Source organism: Salmo salar, chromosome ssa13 (genome assembly GCF_905237065.1).
Source record: "Salmo salar chromosome ssa13, Ssal_v3.1, whole genome shotgun sequence".
Taxonomy (NCBI): Eukaryota; Metazoa; Chordata; class Actinopteri; order Salmoniformes; family Salmonidae; genus Salmo; species Salmo salar.
Genome location: NC_059454.1, coordinates 113,193,858 through 113,217,025, shown reverse-complemented (window position 1 = coordinate 113,217,025; position 23,168 = coordinate 113,193,858). Strand labels below are relative to the sequence as shown.

The following is a 23,168-nucleotide window of genomic DNA, read 5'->3' as shown; positions in this document are numbered from 1 at the left end:
CATGTGATTATTGAAGTCACCAAACATTTGAATATTATCTGCCATGACTACAAGTTCCGATAGGAATTCTGGGAAGTCAGTGAGGAACGCTGTATATGGCCCAGGAGGCCTGTAAACAGTATATATAAAAAGTGACTGATTAGGCTGCATAGATTTCATGACTAGAAGCTCAAAAGATGAAAATTCTGTAATTTGATTTTTGGAAATAGAAATTTGCTGTCACAAATGCTTCCGCCTTTGCGGGTTGAATGGGGGATATGTTCTGAAGCTTTGTTGTGCTTGGTGACCTCTGACTGTTTCATCATAATACTGTTGGTGCCGACATGAATAACAATATCCCTATACCATCTACACTCGCCTGTTTTAGCTTTAGCCAGCACCATCTTAAAAATAGTTTATACTACCATCTGTATAGTACTACTACTAACTGTATAGTACTACTACTATCTGTATAGTACTACTACTATCTGTATAGTACTACTGCTATCTGTATACAGTCTTCCCTGTGGCTCAGTTGGTAGAGCATGGTGTGTGCAACACCAAGGTTGTGGGTTCGATTCCCACGGGGAGCCAGTACAAAAAAAAATACAAAAATAATGCATGAAATGTATATATTCACCACTGTAAGTTGCTCTGGATAAGAGCGTCTGCTAAATGACTAAAAGGTAAAATATATTAACTTGTGGCACAGATACTGTTTAATCTTTTCCTACACTTCTATTGCCCTTGCCTAACAATTACATCTGGCTTGCAACTCAACTATTCTCACCGTGAGGTGATAGTTCTCCATTATGAGAACATTGACTGCCATTAGAAGGCATCATGTTTCTTCGCTTTTTGAGGTGGTGGAGGTCCTGCTGATCCGTGTCCAGATGAAGCTTCAAGGGGGAAAAAGTTGAATTAAAAAAAAGTTGTGTGAGGACAAAACTAAGACCTTGTATACGTGTTAAATACAGAGTTTGATTAAATAGTTATTAAGAGTAAAGAGTAAAAACATTTGGCAGTTAGCCAACTAGCAACATAAAATACAGAGACGACATAGAAGTGTGTGTCACCAGTCACGTGATTAGCAAGTAGGAAGAGAGGGGAGGGTATCAGAGTTGAATAGTCCACAGAGCCACCATGAAGACCAAGGAGCTCCCCAAACAGGTCAGGGACAAAGTTGTGGAGAAGTACAGATCAGGGTTGGGTTATAAAAAAAAATCTGAAACTTTGAACATCCCACGGAGCACCATTAAATCCATTATTAAAAAATGGAAAGAATATGGCACCACAACAAACCTGCCAAGAGAGGTCCGCCCACCAAAACTCACGGACCAGGCAAGGAGGGCATTAATCAGAGAGGCAACAAATAGACCAAAGATAACCCTGAAGGAGCTGCATAGCTGCATAGGAGCTTTGCAGATTGGAGTATCTGTCCATAGGACCACTTTAAGCCGTACACTCCACAGAGCTGGACTTTACAGAAGAGTGGCCAGAAAAAAGCCATTGCTTAAAGTGTTCGCCAAAAGACATGTGGGAGACTCCCCAAACATATGGAGGAAGGTAATCTGGTTAGATGAGACAAAAATGTTGCTTTTTTTGCCATCACTTGGCTCCTGTCCCAAGTGTCATATAAAGGGAGGGGGCTGATAATCAACAACCTGGCTGTCCTCAACCCCCCGCCAGTCTACTTCTAGACCTGCAACACAAGCTGGTAGATTTCTTCTGGTAGGGCCATCACTGGCTGAGGGCGACAGTGTTGTACATGTCCGTCCACGAAGGAGGACAGGGCCTGGTGGAACTGGAGAGCAGGGTGGCTGCATTCCGACTAAAGGCTGGGCATAGATTTCTGTACCATACTGATATGGGCTGGAGGGAACCAGCATGCGCGCTGCTGAGGAGAGCTGGCGGATTAGGGTTGGACCGGCAGCTGTTCCTCATGAGGCAATAGAGGCTGAATAGGGAAAGGGAAAAGGGAAAAGGGGGATACCTAGTCAGTTGTCCAACTGAATGTATTCAACTGAAATATGTCTTCTGCATTTAACCCAACCCCTCTGAATCAGAGAGATGGCGGGGGGGGCTGCCTTCATCGACATCCACATCTTCGGCACCTGCGGGACAGTGGAATAACCGCCTTGCTCAGGGGCAGAACCACACATTTTTACCTTGTCAGCTCAAGTATAGCACGTCTCTCTGATTTCTACTCTGCGATGCTGAGGGCCTAGCAGCTGCATGAGAAACCGCATGAGGAGGGGGTGTGGAGCTTGTTGGTGTGGAAGGAGCCTATCTTCCACAATCCAGCCATCGTTTTGGAATCAGTTCAGTCGGACACCCTGCAGAAGCGAGTGATGGCAGCTGGTTTACTAAGTCTGGGCAACCTGCGGCTGCGGGTGGAGGAGGGGTGGGAAAACTCCGGAAGTCCTGGCACAACAAACAGGAATAGCATCTATTAGGCCGCTGGAGAGATTCCTGGGGGAGTTCCAGGAGGCTGTGCCGGTAAGGGAGACGTTTGAGCGGCCAAAGGGGGAGGGGCCACCAATGTTTGTAGTGACGGCAGAGACTGAGGACTGGCAAGGGGGTCTGGAGGACTTGTTGGACTTTAACACTCTGAGCCTGAGGGGAGTTTGAGGGGGTGGGAGGTAAAGCCCTCTACAATCTCTGTGTTAAGGTGAGGAACATTAGGAGCCTAACAGGAGTGAAGGCACATCAGTGGCAGTGGGGTATGTGGGGCAGAGAGTATGGTGGGTTTTAGATGGAGGGGGCTCTACAAACCCCCAGTACCGAAGAGGTCAAGGGACTTTAGTGGAGGGTTCTACATGGAGCCCTGGCCACTAATAGATGGTTGGCGCGGGTCGACCCGGGAGTCGGACAGGGGTGTCCTTTCTGTGTTATGAGTGAAACTGTGCATCATGTGTTTTCTGTGTGCTACAGGTTAATGCCATTAATGTCTCTGTTGAAACGTCTGTGTGAGAGGTTGGGGGTGGACTTTATTGTCTGGATGTTTATAATGGGGTACAGGTATTCGAATAAGGAAAAGGCCAAATGTGTGTTGTTGAATTTTCTGTTTGCTCAGGCAAAAATGGCTATTTGGATAACAAGGAGGAACAGGATCAAAGATGGAGGAATAACAGACCCTTTACTATTATTTAATGGGATGGTCTCTGCGTGCCTTAGGGTGGAATTTGAGTTCTATAAAATGAAAAGTGTTTATATATTTAAGGAGATATGGTGTGTCGGGGAGGCCGTGCGTATATCTGGGGAAGATTAGGTTGGATATATACAGTGTGGGAAAAAAGTATTTGATCCCCTGCTGATGTTGTACGTTTGCCCACTGACAAAGAAATGATCAGTCTATAATTTTAATGGTATGTTTATTTGAACAGTGAGCGACAGAATAACAACAAAAAAATCCTGAAAAACGCATGTCACAAATGTTATAAATTGATTTGCATTTTAATGAGGTAAATAAGTATTTGACCTCCTCTCAATCAAAAATATTTCTGGCTCCCAGGTGTCTTTTATACAGGTAACGAGCTGAGATTAGGAGCACACTCTTAAAGGGAGTGCTCCTAATCTCAGTTTGTTACCTGTATAAAAGACACCTGTCCACAGAAGCAATCAAAAAATCAGATTCCAAACTCTCCACCATGGCCAAGACCAAAGAGCTCTCCAAGGATGTCAGGGACAAGATTGTAGCCCTACACAAGAATGGAATGGGCTACAAGACCATCGCCAAGCAGCTTGGTGAGAAGGTGACAACAGTTGGTGAGATTATTCGCAAATGGAAAAAACACAAAAGAACTGTCAATCTCCCTCGGCCTGGGGCTCCATGCAAGATCTCACCTCGTGGAGTTGCAATGATCATGAGAACGGTGAGGAATCAGCCCAGAACTACACGGGAGGATCTTGTCAATGATCTCAAGGCAGCTGGGACCATAGTCACCAAGAAAACAATTGGTAACACATTACGCCGTGAAGGACTGAAATCCTGCAGTGCCCGCAAGGTCCCACTGCTCAAGAAAGCATATATACATGCCCGTCTGAAGTTTGCCAATGAACATCTGAATGATTCAGAGGACAACTGGGTGAAAGTGTTGTGGTCAGATGAGACCAAAATAGAGCTCTTTGGCATCAACTCAACTCGCCGTGTTTGGAGGAGGAGGAATGCTGCCTATGACCCCAAGAACACCATCCCCACCGTCAAACATGGAGGTGGAAACATTATGCTTTGGGGGTGATTTTCTGCTAAGGGGACAGGACAACTTCACCGCATCAAAGGGACGATCGACGAGGCCATGTACCGTCAAATCTTGGGTGAGAACCTTCTTTCCTCAGCCAGGGCATTGAAAATGGGTCGTGGATGGGTATTCCAGCATGACAATGACCCAAAACACACGGCCAAGGCAACAAAGGAGTGGCTCAAGAAGAAGCACATTAAGGTCCTGGAGTGGCCTAGCCAGTCTCCAGACCTTAATCCCATAGACAATCTGTGGAGGGAGCTGAAGGTTCAAGTTGCCAAACGTCAGCCTCAAAACCTTAATGACTTGGAGAAGATCTGCAAAGAGGACTGGGACAAAATCCCTCCTGAGATGTGTGCAAACCTGGTGGCCAACTACAAGAAACGTCCGAACCTCTGTGATTGCCAACAAGGGTTTTGCCACCAAGTACTAAGTCATGTTTTGCAGAGGGGTCACTTATTTCCATCATTAAAATGCAAATCATTTTATAACATTTTTTACATGCGTTTTTCAGGATTTTTGTTGTTGTTATTATGTCTCTCACTGTTCAAATAAACCTACCATTAAAATTATAGGCTGATCATTTCTTTGTCAGTGGGCAAACATACAAAATCAGCAGGGGATCAAATACTTTTTTCCCTCACTGTACGGTTGTAGAAGTGGTGAGGTTTTGGTTATTGTGATGTGTGATGTTGTTTTGTATTGTGTGGTAGAGGGCAAGGTGATGATTTACAAGGGGGTGGTGGTGGTGAGGTTTTAATGGAATGAGGATGTATCATTAAAGAAGGACAAAAAGTCAAGTCTCTCTCATGTTTGACTTTTTAAATGGGACTGAGGCCCCTGGGCCTAGTGCCATTCGGTTTCTGCTTCTGCTTTAATCCATGAATAATTTTCATAGCCAACACTTCCCCTTGATAAGAGGGAACATGTAAAAGCACAGGTTCAATGATTTCCAATGACTGGTCTTGAGGGGAGCTTTCTGTCATTGGAGAGTCTGAGATAACACACTGTGTCCTGTTCTGTCACTAACTAGGCTACTCTGCATCCGCTGTCCCACTGATAACACTAAAGCCCAGGAGCAAGTGGCACCCTATATGTGGAAGCTAAGGACGGCTGACTGCTTCCTGTTTCAATAGAACATTGCCAGGTTCTTATTGACCAGTGTCTCGTCAGTCTGAAAAGGGAAAGGAAGGTACCCTCCTCTGTAGACTAGTCAACTCTGATACCCTCCTCTGTAGACTAGTCAACTCTGATACCCTCCTCTGTAGACTAGTCAACTCTGATACCCTCCTCTGTAGACTAGTCAACTCTGATACCCTCCTCTGTAGACTAGTCAACTCTGATACCCTCCTCTGTAGACTAGTCAACTCTGATACCCTCCTCTGTAGACTAGTCAACTCTGATACCCTCCTCTGTAGACTAGTCAACTCTGATACCCTCCTCTGTAGACTAGTCAACTCTGATACCCTCCTCTGTAGACTAGTCAACTCTGATACCCTCCTCTGTAGACTAGTCAACTCTGATACCCTCCTCTGTAGACTAGTCAACTCTGATACCCTCCTCTGTAGACTAGTCAACTCTGATACCCTCCTCTGTAGACTAGTCAACTCTGATACCCTCCTCTGTAAACTAGTCAACTCTGATACCCTCCTCTGTAAACTAGTCAACTCTGATACCCTCCTCTGTAGACTAGTCAACTCTGATACCCTCCTCTGTAGACTAGTCAACTCTGATACCCTCCTCTGTAGACTAGTCAACTCTGATACCCTCCTCTGTAGACTAGTCAACTCTGATACCCTCCTCTGTAGACTAGTCAACTCTGATACCCTCCTCTGTAGACTAGTCAACTCTGATACCCTCCTCTGTAAACTAGTCAACTCTGATACCCTCCTCTGTAGACTAGTCAACTCTGATACCCTCCTCTGTAGACTAGTCAACTCTGATACCCTCCTCTGTAGACTAGTCAACTCTGATACCCTCCTCTGTAGACTAGTCAACTCTGATACCCTCCTCTGTAAACTAGTCAACTCTGATACCCTCCTCTGTAGACTAGTCAACTCTGATACCCTCCTCTGTAAACTAGTCAACTCTGATACCCTCCTCTGTAGACTAGTCAACTCTGATACCCTCCTCTGTAAACTAGTCAACTCTGATACCCTCCTCTGTAGACTAGTCAACTCTGATACCCTCCTCTGTAGACTAGTCAACTCTGATACCCTCCTCTGTAGACTAGTCAACTCTGATACCCTCCTCTGTAGACTAGTCAACTCTGATAAAAATGAATTTAAATTACAGGTTGTAATGGAACCAAATAGGAAAAGCACCAAGGTGGATGAATACTTTTGCAAGGCACTGAAACAGAGCTTTGCTCTTGCCCCAGTTTACCTTAGCTGACGAAGCTCCCTCGTACACCTTTAGACTGTCTCTAGTGTCTGCATATCCTGCCCATCCCTCATCATCACAGAAACGTAATCTGTGTACGCCGTCACTGCTATGCCTGTCAACACACCCCATACCTGTCCAGAACACTCCCTGTATTCTCCTGCATAGGAGGCCCAGTAAAGGCTCAATGGCTAGTGTATATAACTGCCCCGGTAGAGGTTATCCTTGTCTAGTGCCCCACTTCACTCAGACTGGCCTACTGAGCCCCCCTCCCACCTTGACCATACATAACGCCCCAGCATACAACATCTTCACACAGGCCACAAACCTTTCCCCAAACCCAAACATCACATTAAACGGACACTCATGGTCCACTCTATCAATCAAATCAATCAAATGTATTTATAAAGCCCTTCTTACATCAGCTGATATCTCAAAGTGTTGTACAGAAACCCAGCCTAAAACACCCAAACAGCAAGCAATGCAGGTGTAGAAGCACGTTGGTCGCAGGTCTGGGACAGGTAGCACGTCCGGTGAACAGGACAGGGTTCCAGCAGGTCTGGGACAGGTAGCATGTCCAGCGAACAGGTCAGGGTTCCATAGCCGCAGGCAGAACAGTTAAAACTGGAGCAGCAGCACGGCCAGGTGGACTGGGGACAGCAAGGAGTCATCAGGCCAGGTAGTCCTGAGGCATGGTCCTAGGGCTCAGGTCCTCTGAGAGAGAGAAATAAATAAAGAAATAAATAGAGAGAAAAAGAGAGAAAGAGAGAGAGAATTAGAGAGAGCATACTTAAATTCACAGAGGACACCGGATAAGACAGGACAAATACTCCAGATGTAACAGACTGACCCTAGCCTCCCGACACAATCAAAAGCCTTCTCTTTCCAGAGAGACCAGTCCAAAGTTCACATTAGAAACCATCGATAAGTCCAACGTATCCCTGATTAAGAACAAGCTGTCCGTGATTGAGCGTCCCCGTACACAATGTCTGGTCCTTGAGTACTATAGAGTCCCGATGGTACTTCAGTCTGTTATCGAGGACCTTGGAGAATATCTTGTAGTCTGCATAGAGCAATGCAATACACCTCCAGTTCTTAAGTTCAAACAAGTCCCCTTTTTTTGGGAGTCAGACCCAGCCTCATCTACAAACCCATCTATAGCCTGACTAGACCCAGCCTCATCTACACCACCATCTATAACCTGACTAGAACCAGCCTCATCTACACCACCATCTATAACCTGACTAGACCCAGCCTCATCTACACCACCATCTATAACCTGACTAGACCCAGCCTCATCTACACCACCATCTATAACCTGACTAGACCCAGCCTCATCTACACCACCACCATCTATAACCTGACTAGACCCAGCCTCATCTACACCACCATCTATAACCTGACTAGGCCCAGCCTCATCTACACCACCATCTATAACCTGACTAGACCCAGCCTCATCTACACCACCATCTATAACCTGACTAGACCCAGTCTCTGCCTGCTTCTCATGACCCCCTGCACATTGATCTCGATTTCCCCCACTGGCGCTTCTACCCTCACCTTATCTACGGCCTTTGTGTTGGCACACAAAGCTCAAGGCTTTATGTTGGCCCCAAATCCCCACACTCAAAACACTGCAGATTATCTGTGCTGGCAAACCCTGCATAGAGCCCCTCCCCATGCCTCCCTTTAAAATGCACAATTAACTGCCTCCGGAATGAAACAACAACATCTGCCTGAAAACCAGCCGACAACCGCTAGCAGACTCAGCTCTTTCCCGATTTGATCATCTGTAATAAACAGAGGAAGAGTCGCAACTACCACCCTTGTCAAAGGAGTCGAAAGAGGAGAAATCTGCACCAACACATCCTTTACAAATATTCCACTAGTAATTAGCCTACCCACTAAATTTACTTTTTCATGAACACAACCACAGCTTTGTTCATTCTGGATGCAAAATGCATAAATTCAGCTCCTACCTGTTCACCGACTGTGAGCAGAACCTCCTCCACCTTAACTCCTTTCTCAGGAACACACCTGCATCCATGCCGTAATGACAGTAACTTCTCCACGTTAACTCCTTTCTCAGGAACACACCTGAATCCATGCCGTAATGACAGTAACTTCTCCACGGTAACTCCTTTCTCAGGAACACACCTGCATCCATGCCGTAATGACAGTAACTTCTCCACGGTAACTCCTTTCTCAGGAACACACCTGAATCCATGCCGTAATGACAGTAACTTCTCCACGTTAACTCCTTTCTCAGGAACACACCTGAATCCATGCCGTAATGACAGTAACTTCTCCACGGTAACTCCTTTCTCAGGAACACACCTGAATCCATGCCGTAATGACAGTAACTTCTCCACGGTAACTCCTTTCTCAGGAACACACCTGAATCCATGCCGTAATGACAGTAACTTCTCCACGGTAACTCCTTTCTCAGGAACACACCTGAATCCATGCCGTAATGACAGTAACTTCTCCACGGTAACTCCTTTCACAGCCAGAGGAAACGCTGTCGTTACGGCACGGATTCAGGTGCGTTCCTGAAAATGCCACCGCGCCGTTCAAACCTCAGGAGATTGAAACTCCGTCCTCTTCCTCCCTAACTTTGAAAAAAAAAAAACAGTGGGTACCGCTAAACTAACAGTGAGTTAACCCTCCACCATAGAAAATAAAAATGTAAAGAAAAGGTCAAGGAAAGAATCAAGAAAATGAGTAAGGACAGAGCCCTCCACAAGGCCTCTCAACTACAGACATTCCCAGTATGCACTGAGAGAGAGAGAGAGAGAGAGAGAGAGAGAGAGAGAGAGAGAGAGAGAGAGAGAGAGAGAGAGAGAGAGAGAGAGAGAGAGAGAGAGAGAGAGAGAGAGAGAGAGAGGTGGGAAAAGAAACGAGGAGAAGACAGAGTGAGAGAGAGGTGGGAGCAAGAAACAGGCAGAGAAAAGAGAGAGGGATTTGAGGGATGATATATTTTAGAGAGGGGGATTATTTGTCTCTCCTCAGTCCCTGGCAGCAGACTCCTCCCCCTCAGGGGCAGTGTGGGGAAAACGTCAATAAGGGTTATGAGAGAACATGAAGGACCCTGTTATCCACGTGGTAATGTAACCCTGTCATCCCTCTTGTAATACAACCTTTCATCCATTTTACTTCTCCATCATTTAGCAGACACTCTTATCCAGAGCGACGTAGAGGAACTGTTAGTATCTTGCTCAAGGGCACATCGACAGATTTCTTTCACCTAGTCGTCTCGGGATTCAAACTAGCGACCTTTCGGTTACTGGCCCAACATTCTTAACTGCTAGGCTACCTGTCATCTCTGTGGTAACAGTGACAGTCTTTAATCCCCTGCTCCAGACTGATGTTAGGATGATGTCAGAGTGGTGACTCGACATGACAACATTCTAACCACTTTGTCTGGTGCCAGCTAGTACCTGTTTTTCTTTGTTAGAATATAGCAGTTCTTATCTACAGGCTTGGTGTCTACAGGCTTGGTATCTGCAGGCTTGGTGTCTACAGGTATGATATCTACAGGCTTGGTGTCTACAGGTGTAATAGCTACAGGCTTGGTTCTGTAAGCTTGGTATCTACAGGCTTGGTGTTTACAGGTATGACATCTACAGGTTTGGTATCTGCAGGCTTGGTATCTACAGGTATGACATCTACAGGTTTGGTATCTCCAGGCTTGGTATCTGCAGGCTTGGTATCTCCAGGCTTGGTATCTGCAGGCTTGGTATCTGCAGGCTTGGTATCTGCAGGCTTGGTATCTGCAGGCTTGGTATCTCCAGGCTTGGTATCTCCAGGCTTGGTATCTGCAGGCTTGGTATCTCCAGGCTTGGTATCTGCAGGCTTGGTATCTGCAGGTTTGGTATCTCCAGGCTTGGTATCTGCAGGCTTGGTATCTCCAGGCTTGGTATCTGCAGGCTTGGTATCTCCAGGCTTGGTATCTGCAGGCTTGGTATCTGCAGGCTTGGTATCTCCAGGATTGGTATCTAAAGGCTTGGTATCTCCAGGATTGGTATCTGCAGGCTTGGTGTCTACAGGCTTGGTATCTCCAGGCTTGGTTCTGTAAGTTTGGTATCGGTGGGGTATAACAGTGCTGTCAAGCCCCATGTTGATTCTCCCACTGTAAAAGGTAACAATTATAATGAGTGTCAGAAACACACTGTGCAGCGCTGTGTGATGCTGCAGGTAGGACCTCCTGCTGGTTCAACGTCACCAAGATGACTGTATAGTTCAGTGAATCAGCAACTAGGACATTCTGTATAGGTTCAGTCACTGAGGTAACTGTATATCAGGCTGTCCTCTATATAAGGAGACTGTCCTCTATATAAGGAGACTGTATCAGGCTGTCCTCTATATAAGGTGACTGTACTCTATATAAGGAGACTGTATATCAGACTGTCCTCTATATAAGGATACTGTCCTCTATATAAGGAGACTGTACTCTATATAAGGTGACTGACTGTATATCAGACTGTCCTCTATATAAGGAGACTGTATATCAGGCTGTCCTCTATAGAAGGAGACTGTATCAGGCTGTCCTCTATATAAGGAGACTGTATATCAGACTGTCCTCTATATAAGGATACTGTCCTCTATATAAGGAGACTGTACTCTATATAAGGTGACTGTATATCAGACTGTACTCTATATTATGAGACTGTGTATTAGGCTGAACTCATCCCTGTGTCCTTGGAAACTGACGTTCCTCTGTCTCCTTGAATGGTATGACCCCTCCCTCCCTCCATCCTGTAGGTAATTCATATCCTGGAGAGGTTGTGGAATTAATGGCTCTAGCAGGAGATCATTATTAGTATTAAATCATCACCCCAGCACCATATGGCAAACTGCTAACCATATTATACAGCTCCAATCTCCCCATCAGGCTGTGTTGTATGTGTGGGGCTGTATGTATCTGTCCTATGTACTGGTTGTGATTAATATACTGTATTGTATGTATCTGTTCTTTTGACTGGCTGGGATGTATAAAGTACCTTCGGAAATTATGTAGACCCATGGACTTTTTCCACATTTTGTTATGTTGCAGCCTTTCAATAAAATGAATGAAATGATTTATTTTTCTCGGCAATCTACACACAATACCCCATAATGACAAAGCAAAAACAGGTTTTTAGAATTCCTTCCAAATGTAATAAACTTCAAAAACTGAAATACCTTATTTACATAATTATTCAGACCCTTTGCTATGAGACTTGAAATTGAGCTCAGGTGCATCCTGTTTCCATTGAAAATCCTTGAGATGTTTCTACAACTTGATTTTGCCACTTGTGGTAAATTCAATTGATTGGACATGATTTGGAAAGGCACACACCTGTCTATATAAGGTCCCACAGTTGACTGTGCATTGCAGAGCAAAAACCAAGTCATGAGGTCGAAGGAAATGTCCGTATATCTCCGAGACAGGATTGTGTCGAGGCACAGATCTGGGGAAGGGTACCAAAAAATGTTTGCAGTATTGAAGGTCCCCAAGAACACAGTGGCCTCCATCAATCTTAAATGGAAGAAGTTTGGAACCACCAAGACTCTTCCTAGAGCTGACCGCCCGGCCAAACTGAGCAATCGGGGGACAAGGGCCTTGGTCAGGGAGGTGACCAAGAACCCGATGGTCACTCTGACAGAGTTCCTCTGTGGGGATGGGACAACCTTCCAGAAGGACAACCATCTCTGCAGCACTCCACCAATCAGGCCTTTATGGTAGAGTGGCTAGAAGGAAGCCCCTCCTCAGTAAAAGGCACATGACAGCCCGCTTGGAATTTACCAAAAGGCACCTAAAGACTCTCAGACCATGAGAAACAAGATTCTCTGGTCTGATGAAACCAAGACTGAACTCTTTGGCCTGAATGCTAAGAGTCATGTCTGGAGGAAACCTGGCACCATCCCTATGGTAAAGCATGGTGGTGGCATGAGGGTATGTTTTTCAGTGGCAGGGACTGGGAGACTAGTCAGGGTTGAGGCAAAGATGAATGGAGCAAAGTACAGAGAGATCCTTGATGAAAACCTGCTCCAGAGCGCTCAGCACCACCGACTGGAGGGAAGGTTCACCTTCCAACAGGACAACAACGTTAAGCACACAGCCAAGACAACGCAGGAGTTGCTTCGGGACAAGTCTCTGAATGTCCTTGAGTGGCCCACAGAGCTCGGAACCCGATCTAACATCTCTGGAGAGACCTGAAAATAGCTGTGTAGCAATGCTCCCCTTCCAACCTGACAGAGCTTGAGAGGATCTGCAGAGAAGAATGGGAGAAACTCCCCAAATACAGGTGTGCCAAGTTTGTAGCGTCATACCCAAGAAGACTCGATCGCTGCCAAAGGTGCTTCCACAAAGTACTGAGTAAAAGGTCTGAATATGAAAATGTGATATTTCCTGTTTCCTTTCAATTATAAATTAGCAAAATGTTCTAAAAACTTGTTTTTGCTTCGTTATTATTCTTGTGTGTAGATTGATGAGGAAATTGTTTTATTTAATCCATTTCAGAATAAGGCTCTAACGTAACTGTAAATGTAGAAATAGTCAAGGGGTCTGAATACTTTCCGAAGGCACTGTATACTATTTTGGATGAACTGGTATTACTGTATGTGTATGGCTGCTACAAATGACTAACAAACAACCGTGTCTGTTATGTTTACGCCACACGATGTACATTCCAAATGGCTCCCTAGTCCCTATACAGAATATTAGGTTTGACCAGAGCCTTATAGCAAATAGGGTTCCTTTTGGTGAATAATTAATGCACTGCAGTGAAAACTAACTCCAGAACCATATCGGATGAAAGCTGTGTCATTCTCATGTCAATGATTTGATTATAATTCTAACTAAGCCTGGCTGAAATGCTCTTCTTTCTGTCTCTTCTCTTCTCTTCATACAATTTCTCCTCTCTTCTCTCTGTTTCTCTTAGTCTCTATTTATGTCACTCTCTCTCTCTTACTCTCTTCTCTCTCTCGTTCTCTTTCTCTCTCCTTTCTACTATCTCTCTCTCTTTCTCATTCCTCTCTCTCTCTTTCTCTTTGTCTCTCCTCTCTACTCTCTCTCTCTCTCTCCCTCTCTCTGCTCTCTCTTTCCTCTCTCTCTCTCTCTACTCTCTCTTTCTCACTCCTCTCTACTCTCTCTCTCTCTCCCTCCCTCTCTCTACTCTCTCTCTCTTTCTCTCTCTACTCTATCTTTCTCTCCCCTCTCTCTTTAACTCTATCCTCTCTCTCCCTTTCTCTCTCCTCTCTCTCCCTTTCTCTCTCCTCTGTTTCTCTCTCTCCTCTCTCTCTCTTTCTCTCTCCTCTCTATTTCTCTTTCTCTCTCCTCCCTACTCTCTACTCTCTTTCTCTTTCACTCTCCTCTAGTCTCTACACTCTTTCTACGTGTGTTTCTCTGATATTCGGTTTGAAGGTGATTTGAGCCAGAGGTGACCCATGCCAGGCCACTAACCAAGCCTATCTCTCTCTCTCTCTTTATCCTCTTGAGGATACCGTAGGATAGGGGGCGCCACAGCGCATTTTGAAAAGAAATCGTTCCCATTTTCAACGGCCTACTAATCAAACTCAGAAGCTAGGGCATGCATATACTTATTATATATGGATAGAAAACACTCTAAAGTTTCTAAAACTGTTTGAATGGTGTCTGTGAGTATAACAGAACTCAAATGGCAGTCAAAACCCCGAGACCGATTGAAACAGGAAGTGGAATTCTGAATTGTGGACTCGACTTCTCATCTTTCCCTATAAATAACACCGTTAACCATGGTTCAGTGAGCACTTCCTATTGCTTCCACTAGATGTCGCCAGTCTTTTCACAGTGGTTTGAGCCTTATAGAGTCAAAACTCATTGAATGAGACGAGTTGGAAATTGGTCACAGGGGATGGGCCATCACCATTATGACGCCGGCGGCCATGTCTGCCCCCACCTTTGGAAACGGTTTTAAAGGCCATGACATCATCCCCCTCGAATCTTATTGGCTCTCTTGGTGTTACAGGCCCTGAAGATTAATGTTTTACAACGTTTGACATGTTTGAACGAACCTACATGCAGGAGAATCGCATTTTATCCGGAACTTCAGCCCTGCGCTTGGAGAGAGCCATAGGACGCGCTACCAACATCAGGCTAATGGAACGTGAAGTATGGACTTTTTGACCGAAAATACATCTGTTGTGGACCTGGGATGCTTTCTGATGAAGACAACTAAAGGTAGGCGATTATTGACAATATTATACAAGATGAGATGTGACATGCGATTGTTTCCAAGATGGCGCCGAGCTCTGTATATTAGCTCATTTTCTGAGTATCGCATCTCCTTTTATCGCAAAGTGTGATTACCCAGTAAAGTTAATTTAAAATCTGGTATGACAGGTGTTCTCAAGAGATATTCATCTATAAATGTTAGATTGACAATATAAATTTAAAAAATCGTTATAGGATAGTAATTTAGGGAAATGTAGCATTGTTTACCGGGATGCTTTTGAGGGGAAATTATGTAGTCAACCTCAGACAGAGATGTAAAATGCTGTTTTTATATATAAATATGACCTTTATTGAACAAAAGAATGCATGCATTGTATAACATGATGTCCTAGGGGTGCCATCTGATGAAGTTTGTAAAAGGTTAGTGCTGCATTTAGCTGTTTTTTGATTATATGTGATGCAAGTGGTTGGTCGGAAAATGGCTATGAAGCTGCTTTTTACGATGGACTCATCTAACATAATCTAATGATTTGCTTTTCCTGTAAAACCTTTTTGAAATCGGACGACGTGGGTCGATTCAGGAGAGGTGTATCTATAAAAAAAATATATATATATTATTATTATTTTTTTTTAATTATTATTTTTTTTATGCTAATTGGCGATATGATTTTTCGCTGGATTTTGATCCCGGTGACGGGATGAGACGCTGAAGAGGTTTACCATCAGCATGTCAGCATAACACCATATCAGCCTAGTGCTATAACTCTGAATCAACAACAGATGATGCTCAGACCTGCTATTTGTTGGATGGAGGCCTCCCTTCATCCCTCAGGAATTAAGTCTGGTCTGCACTTGCCCTGAATACTGCACCTGCTGACCTGAGCCATGTCTGACCTGAGCCAGGTCTGACCTGAACCAGGTCTGACCTGAGCCATGTCTGGTGGATAATTTGACATTGCGAATAGTCTTGTGCACCAAACTTCCCACATGAAGGTGACGACATGTACATCTATTTCTGTTTACATTTACAATAATGTTTGACTGGATGATGGATACAACTACGCATGATAAAGAAAAGTGTGTCTTCCTGAAGCCTTAGTTCCATCATCCGAGGTTAAAACTTCTTAGGGATCGGCCCCCATTTTTTTCAAATTTCGCCTAAATGACAAATCTAACTGCCTGCAGCTCATGCCCTGAAGCAAGGATATGCATATTATTGGTACCATTTGAAAGGAAACACTCTTGAGGTTTGTGGAAATGTGAATTGAATGCAGGAAAATATAACACAATAGATCTGGTAGAAGAAAATACAAAGAAAAAAACAAACGTTTTCTTCCAGCCATAACTCTGGTTGTAATTCCGATGGTGTCCACAAGATGGCAGCAGTGTATGTGCAAAGTTTCAGACGGATAACTTGAAGTAAGAGCAAACTACATGACATTTAGTGTGAAGTCACCCAGGTACATTTGGGCAAATTGTGAAGGAGACAATTACATTCACATTACATTTCTCTGCAAGAATATCGTCAAATCTGTATTCTTGGACTTTGATTTAGCTTTTCCAGTATTAGTAGAAATAATATAAGTTCAACATTTGCAAAACAACCAGTTTTCATAACTTCATAACTCTGAATATTCTTATAATTTTTGTCCAAAAGAAAATGGCTTGCTGTCGCAAAAGATTAGCAGCTACATTTTACAACAGATACAGGGTTTCCAGATACTCCCATAAAGCCCAGCTCATTGGCTATCTAGCTAGCTTTGTTTGATCCCGATTGGTGCTTATTTGACAAAGTCAGAGTCGATCAAGTGAAGACCGCCCGCGTCATCGGTGTGCCATGAAGGTGTCACTCTCTGACCATATTTTGTGTCCTATAGGATATACTACACCCCTAATGAAATAGTGAAGTCTGGATCCGTTCTAGGATCTCTGAGGAATAAATATGAACGTAATTTGACTGGTTGAAACAACGCTGAGTGTTAGATTTTCACAGATTCCTTTCTTTGCAAATTGAACGAGTGGAAATACAAAATCGAACGTGCATGCTATATGGACCTTTTAGGATATGAAAATGATTTTATCTAACAAAACAACACTTCATGTTATCTCTGGGACGCTTTGGATGATAAATCAGAGCAAGAATTCAGAATGTAAGTACACATTTCACCTTCAGAGGTGAATTTATCAAACCTATCGCGGTGAAAAAAGTGTTTTGTTGTTAAGAGCTCTCCTCAAACAATAGCATGACATGTTTTCACTGTAATAGCTACTGTAAATTGGACAGTGCAGTTATATTAAGAAGAATTTAAGCTTTCAGTTTATATGTACCGACATTTGTTGTTTCTCTAAAATCTACAATCATGACACAAGGCGGTGCATGATTTCCAACTGTCCCGTTGACGGGACGCCGATCCCTGAACACCGTGTATCACCAGCACAGGGAGTCAGTGAGATACAAGCAGCAGTGAGGGCAGAGGCGGTGTGTGTCCGGGATGATTGTCTTAACAGTGAGATGAATGGATGAAGCCCTCCAGCTCAAGGCCATAACTACTGAGATAGAACCACAGCATTATGACCCAGACCCATCTGCTCACCCCACTGCCTCTCAGCACCAGCCACTCTCTCACCATGTCAGCCTAGACTCTCTCTCTCTCTCTAGCACCATGCCAGTACTCTCATTAACTAATCACTCACAACAGAGCAGAACAGGACAGAGCAGAACAAAGCAGAACAGGGAGAGCAGAATAGAACAGAGCAGAACAGGATAGAACAGAACAGAGCAGAACAGGATAGAACAGAGCAGAACAGAACAGAACAGGACAGAACAGAGCAGAACAGAACAGAACAGAACAAAGCAGAACAGGGAGAGCAGAATATAACAGAACAGAACAGGATAGAACAGAACAGAGCAGAACAGGATAGATCAGAACAGAACAAAGCAGAACAGAACAGGATAGATCAGAACAGAACAGAGCAGAACAGAACAGAACAGGATAGAGCAGAACAGAACAGGATAGATCAGAACAGAGCAGAACAGAACAGGACAGAACAGAGCAGAACAGAACAGAACAAGATAGATCAGAACAGAACAGAACAGGATAGATCAGAACAGAACAGGACAGAACAGAACAGGACAGAACAGAGCAGAACAGAACAGAGCAGAACAGAACAGAACAGGACAGAACAGAGCAGAACAGAACAGAGCAGAACAGAACAGAACAGGATAGATCAGAACAGAACAGAGCAGAACAGAACAGGACAGAACAGAGCAGAACAGGATAGATCAGAACAGAACAGAGCAGAACAGAACAGGATAGATCAGAACAGAACAGAGCAGAACAGGATAGATCAGAACAGAACAGAACAGAACAGGATAGATCAGAACAGAACAGAACAGAACAGAACAGAACAGAACAGGATAGATCAGAACAGAACAGAGCAGAACAGAACAGAACAGAACAGAACAGAACAGGATAGATCAGAACAGAACAGAACAGAGCAGAACAGGATAGATCAGAACAGAGCAGAACAGAACAGGATAGATCAGAACAGAACAGAGCAGAACAGAGCAGAACAGGATAGATCAGAACAGAGCAGAACAGAGCAGAACAGGATAGATCAGAACAGAGCAGAACAGAACAGGATAGATCAGAACAGAACAGAACAGAACAGAACAGGATAGATCAGAACAGAGCAGAACAGGATAGATCAGAACAGAACAGAGCAGAACAGGATAGATCAGAACAGAACAGAACAGAGCAGAACAGGATAGATCAGAACAGAGCAGAACAGAACAGGATAGATCAGAACAGAACAGAGCAGAACAGGATAGATCAGAACAGAACAGAACAGAACAGGATAGATCAGAACAGAACAAAGCAGAACAGAACTGAACAGAACAGGACAGGACAGAAAAGGACAGGACAGGACTGAACAGGACAGGACAGGACTGAACAGAACTGAACAGGACAGGACAGGACTGAACAGAACAGAACAGGACAGGACAGGACAGGACAGGACAGGACAGGACAGAACAGGACAGAACTGAACAGGACAGAAAAGGACAGGACAGGACAGGACTGGACAGGACAGGACAGAAAAGGACAGGACAGGACAGGACTGAACAGAACAGAACAGGATAGGACAGGACAGGACTGGACTGGACTGGACAGGGCTGGACTGGACTGGACTGGACTGGACAGGACAGAGCAGAGCTGGACTGGACAGGACAGGGCAGAGCAGGACTGGACAGGGCAGAGCAGGACTGGACAGGGCAGGACAGAGCAGAACAGAACAGGTGCTAGATGTTGATCATTTCTATTTTATAAATATTCTTGTTATGTTGTGTTTTCCGGCTGTTCGTTCTGACATATCTAATCACTAGTGCTTTATAACCTCCACACTAACCACTTTAGTAGAGATTAGCCTTCAAAGTAGGTATCAGAAATACAGAATCTGGGTAAAGCAGGTCTGATTACGTCCAAAGATGGTTGTGTGTTATTGTGGATATCTCCTAAGACGCTTTCTCTGGTTCCCCCCGGTATACCCTAACACCAGCCAGCCCCCTCAGTGAGGCACACTGCCTAATCCTAACCCGACTCAGTACAGCACACTGCCTAATCCTAACCCGACTCATTGAGACACACTGCCTAATCCTAACCCGACTCAGTGAGACACACTGCCTAATCCTAACCCGACTCAGTGAGGCACACTGCCTAATCCTAACCCGACTCAGTGAGGCACACTGCCTAATCCTAACCCGACTCAGAGAGGCACACTGCCTAATCCTAACCCGACTCAGTGAGACACACTGCCTAATCCTAACCCGACTCAGTGAGACACACTGCCTAATCCTAACCCGACTCAGAGAGGCACACTGCCTAATCCTAACCCGACTCAGTGAGACACACTGCCTAATCCTAACCCGACTCAGTGAGGCACACTGCCTAATCCTAACCCGACTCAGTGAGGCACACTGCCTAATCCTAACCCGACTCAGTGAGGCACACTGACTAATCCTAACCCGACTCAGTGAGACACACTGCCTAATCCTAACCCGACTCAGTGAGAGGTGAGTTACAGGCCTGTCCAGACTGGCTGACCTGTTCAGAGAGTAGAGGTCAGGGGTCAGGTGAAGCTAATCACGTGACATCATGTCTCTGCTGGCATTTTCAAATGGCAAACTCCATACAGAGTTAACACACCATACAGTTAACACACCACACAGTTAACACACCATACAGAGTTAACACACCACACAGAGTTAACACACCACACAGTTAACACACCATACAGTTAACACACCATACAGAGTTAACACACCATACAGAGTTAACACACCATACAGAGTTAACACACCACACAGTTAACACACCATACAGTTAACACACCATACAGTTAACACACCATACAGAGTTAACACACCATACAGAGTTAACACACCATACAGTTAACACACCATACAGTTAACACACCATACAGAGTTAACACACCATACAGTTAACACACCATACAGTTAACACTCCATACAGAGTTAACACACCATACAGAGTTAACACACCATACAGTTAACACACCATACAGAGTTAACACACCATACAGTTAACACACCATACAGGGTTAACACACCATACAGTTAACACACCACACAGTTAACACACCATACAGTTAACACACCATACAGTTAACACACCATACAGAGTTAACACACCATACAGTTAACACACCATACAGAGTTAACACACCATACAGTTAACACACCATACAGAGTTAACACACCATACAGTTAACACACCATACAGTTAACACACCACACAGTTAACACACCACACAGAGTTAACACACCATACAGTTAACACACCATACAGTTAACACACCACACAGAGTTAACACACCACACAGAGTTAACACACCATACAGAGTTAACACACCCTTCAGAGTTAACACACCCTTCAGAGTTAACACACCACAATGCTGCTGTTATTGACTGGGTCCTGATGAATGGAACCCTGTGGATACGGACTGGGTCCTGATGAATGGAACTCTGTGGATACGGACTGGGTCCTGATGAATGGAACTCTGTGGATACGGACTGGGTCCTGATGAATGGAACTCTGTGGATACGGACTGGGTCCTGATGAATGGAACCCTGTGGATACGGACTGGGTCCTGATGAATGGAACCCTGTGGATACGGACTGGGTCCTGATGAATGGAACTCTGTGGATACGGACTGGGTCCTGATGAATGGAACTCTGTGGATACGGACTGGGTCCTGATGAATGGAACTCTGTGGATACGGACTGGGTCCTGATGAATGGAACTCTGTGGATACGGACTGGGTCCTGATGAATGGAACTCTGTGGATACGGACTGGGTACTGATGAATGGAACCCTGTGGATACAGACTGGGTCCTGATGAATGGAACTCTGTGGATACGGACTGGGTCCTGATGAATGGAACTCTGTGGATACGGACTGGGTCCTGATGAATGGAACTCTGTGGATACGGACTGGGTCGTTAAACCTCATGGATTATTCTGCCGATGTCATATGACAGTTATGAAAGGGATGAAGATTACACCTTGTGAAGTCCGTTTACCTTTAAACATCTTAAATGCAGAGCTGAACCTCTAATGGAAACACAGATCTTTCACCTGGATTCACCTGGTCAGTCTTTGTCAAAGAGCAGCTATTCTTAATGTTTCGCAATACTTATTGTATATCAGTACACAAAGAAGAACATAGCACCCCTAATGTAAGGAGCCTTTATAGGAGAATCCCTAATGTAAGGAGCCTTTATAGGAGAATCCATAATGTAAGGAGCCTTTATAGGAGAATCCCTAATGTAAGGAGCCTTTATAGGAGAATCCCTAATGTAAGGAGCCTTTATAGGAGAATCCCTAATGTAAGGAGCCTTTATAGGAGAATCCCTAATGTAAGGAGCCTTTATAGGAGAATCCCTAATGTAAGGAGCCTTTATTTATTTTATATTTATTTTTTTCACCTTTCTTTAACCAGGTAGGCTAGTTGAGAACAAGTTCTCATTTACAACTGCGACCTGGCCAAGATAAAACAAAGCAGTGCAACACAAACAACAACACAGTGTTATACATGGAATAAACAAACATACAGTCAATAATAAAATATAAAAAGTCTACATACAGCGAGTGCAAATGAGATAGGATAAGGGAGTTAAGGCAATAAATAGGCCATAGTGACAAATGATTTACAGTATAGCAATTAAACACACGTGAAGAAGATGAGTGTGCAAGTAGAGATACTGGGGTGCAATATAAATAAATAACAGTATGGGGATGAGGTAGTTGGATGGGCTATTTACAGATGGGCTATGTACAGGTGCAATGATCTGTGAGCTGCTCTGACAGCTGGTGCTTAAAGCTAGTGAGGGAGATATGAGTCTCCAGCTTTAGTGATTTTTGCAGTTCGTTCCAGTCATTGACAGCAGAGAACTGGAAGGAAAGGTGGCCGAAGGAAGAATTGGCTTTGGGGGTGACCAGTGAGATATACCTGCTGGAGCGCATGCTACAGGTGGGTGCTGCTATGGTGACCAGTGAGCTGAGATTAAGCAGGGCTTTATCTTGCAAAGACTTATAGATGACCTGGAGCCAGTGGGTTTGGCGACGAGTATGAAGCGAGAGCCAGCCAACGAGAGCATACAGGTCGCAGTGGTGGGTAGTATATGGGGCTTTGGTGACAAAACGGATGGCACTGTGATAGACTGCATCCAATTTTCAGAGTAGAGTGTTAGAAGCTATTTTGTAAATTACTTCGTCGAAGTCGAGGATCGGAAGGAAAGTCAGTTTTACGAGGGTATGTTTGGCAGCAAGAATGAAATAAGAAGCCGATTCTAGATTTAATTTTGGATTGGAGATGCTTAATGTGAGTCTGGAAGGAGAGTTTACAGTCTAACCAGACACCCAGGTATTTGTAGTTGTCCACATATTCTAAGTCAGAACCGTCCAGAGTAGTGATGCTGGACGGGCGGGCAGGTGCGGGCAGCGAACGGTTGAAGAGCATGCATTTAGTTTTACTAGCGTTTAAGAGCAGTTGGAGGCCACGGAAGGAGAGTTGAATGGCATTGAAGCTCGTCTGGAGGTTAGTTAACACAGTGTCCAAAGAGGGGCCAGAAGTATACAGAATGGTGTCGTCTACGTAGAGGGGGATCAGAGAATCACCAGCAGCTACTCTATGCAACTGTATGCTGCTCTATGCTGTTCTATGCTGCTCTATGCTGTTCTATGCTGCTCTATGCTGTTCTATGCTGCTCTATGCTGTTCTATGCTGCTCTATGCTGCTCTATGCTACTGTGCGCTACTGTACGCTACTGTATGCTGCTCTATGCTGCTC

The 23,168-nt window shown here is 44.6% G+C and overlaps 1 protein-coding gene across 1 annotated transcript in view; it reads left to right on the top strand.

Annotated features, from left to right (window-relative positions):
• The window catches only part of cntfr (ciliary neurotrophic factor receptor), a 457,893-nt gene that overhangs the window by 29,658 nt on the left and 405,067 nt on the right, over positions 1 to 23,168 (top strand). The window lies entirely within an intron of this gene.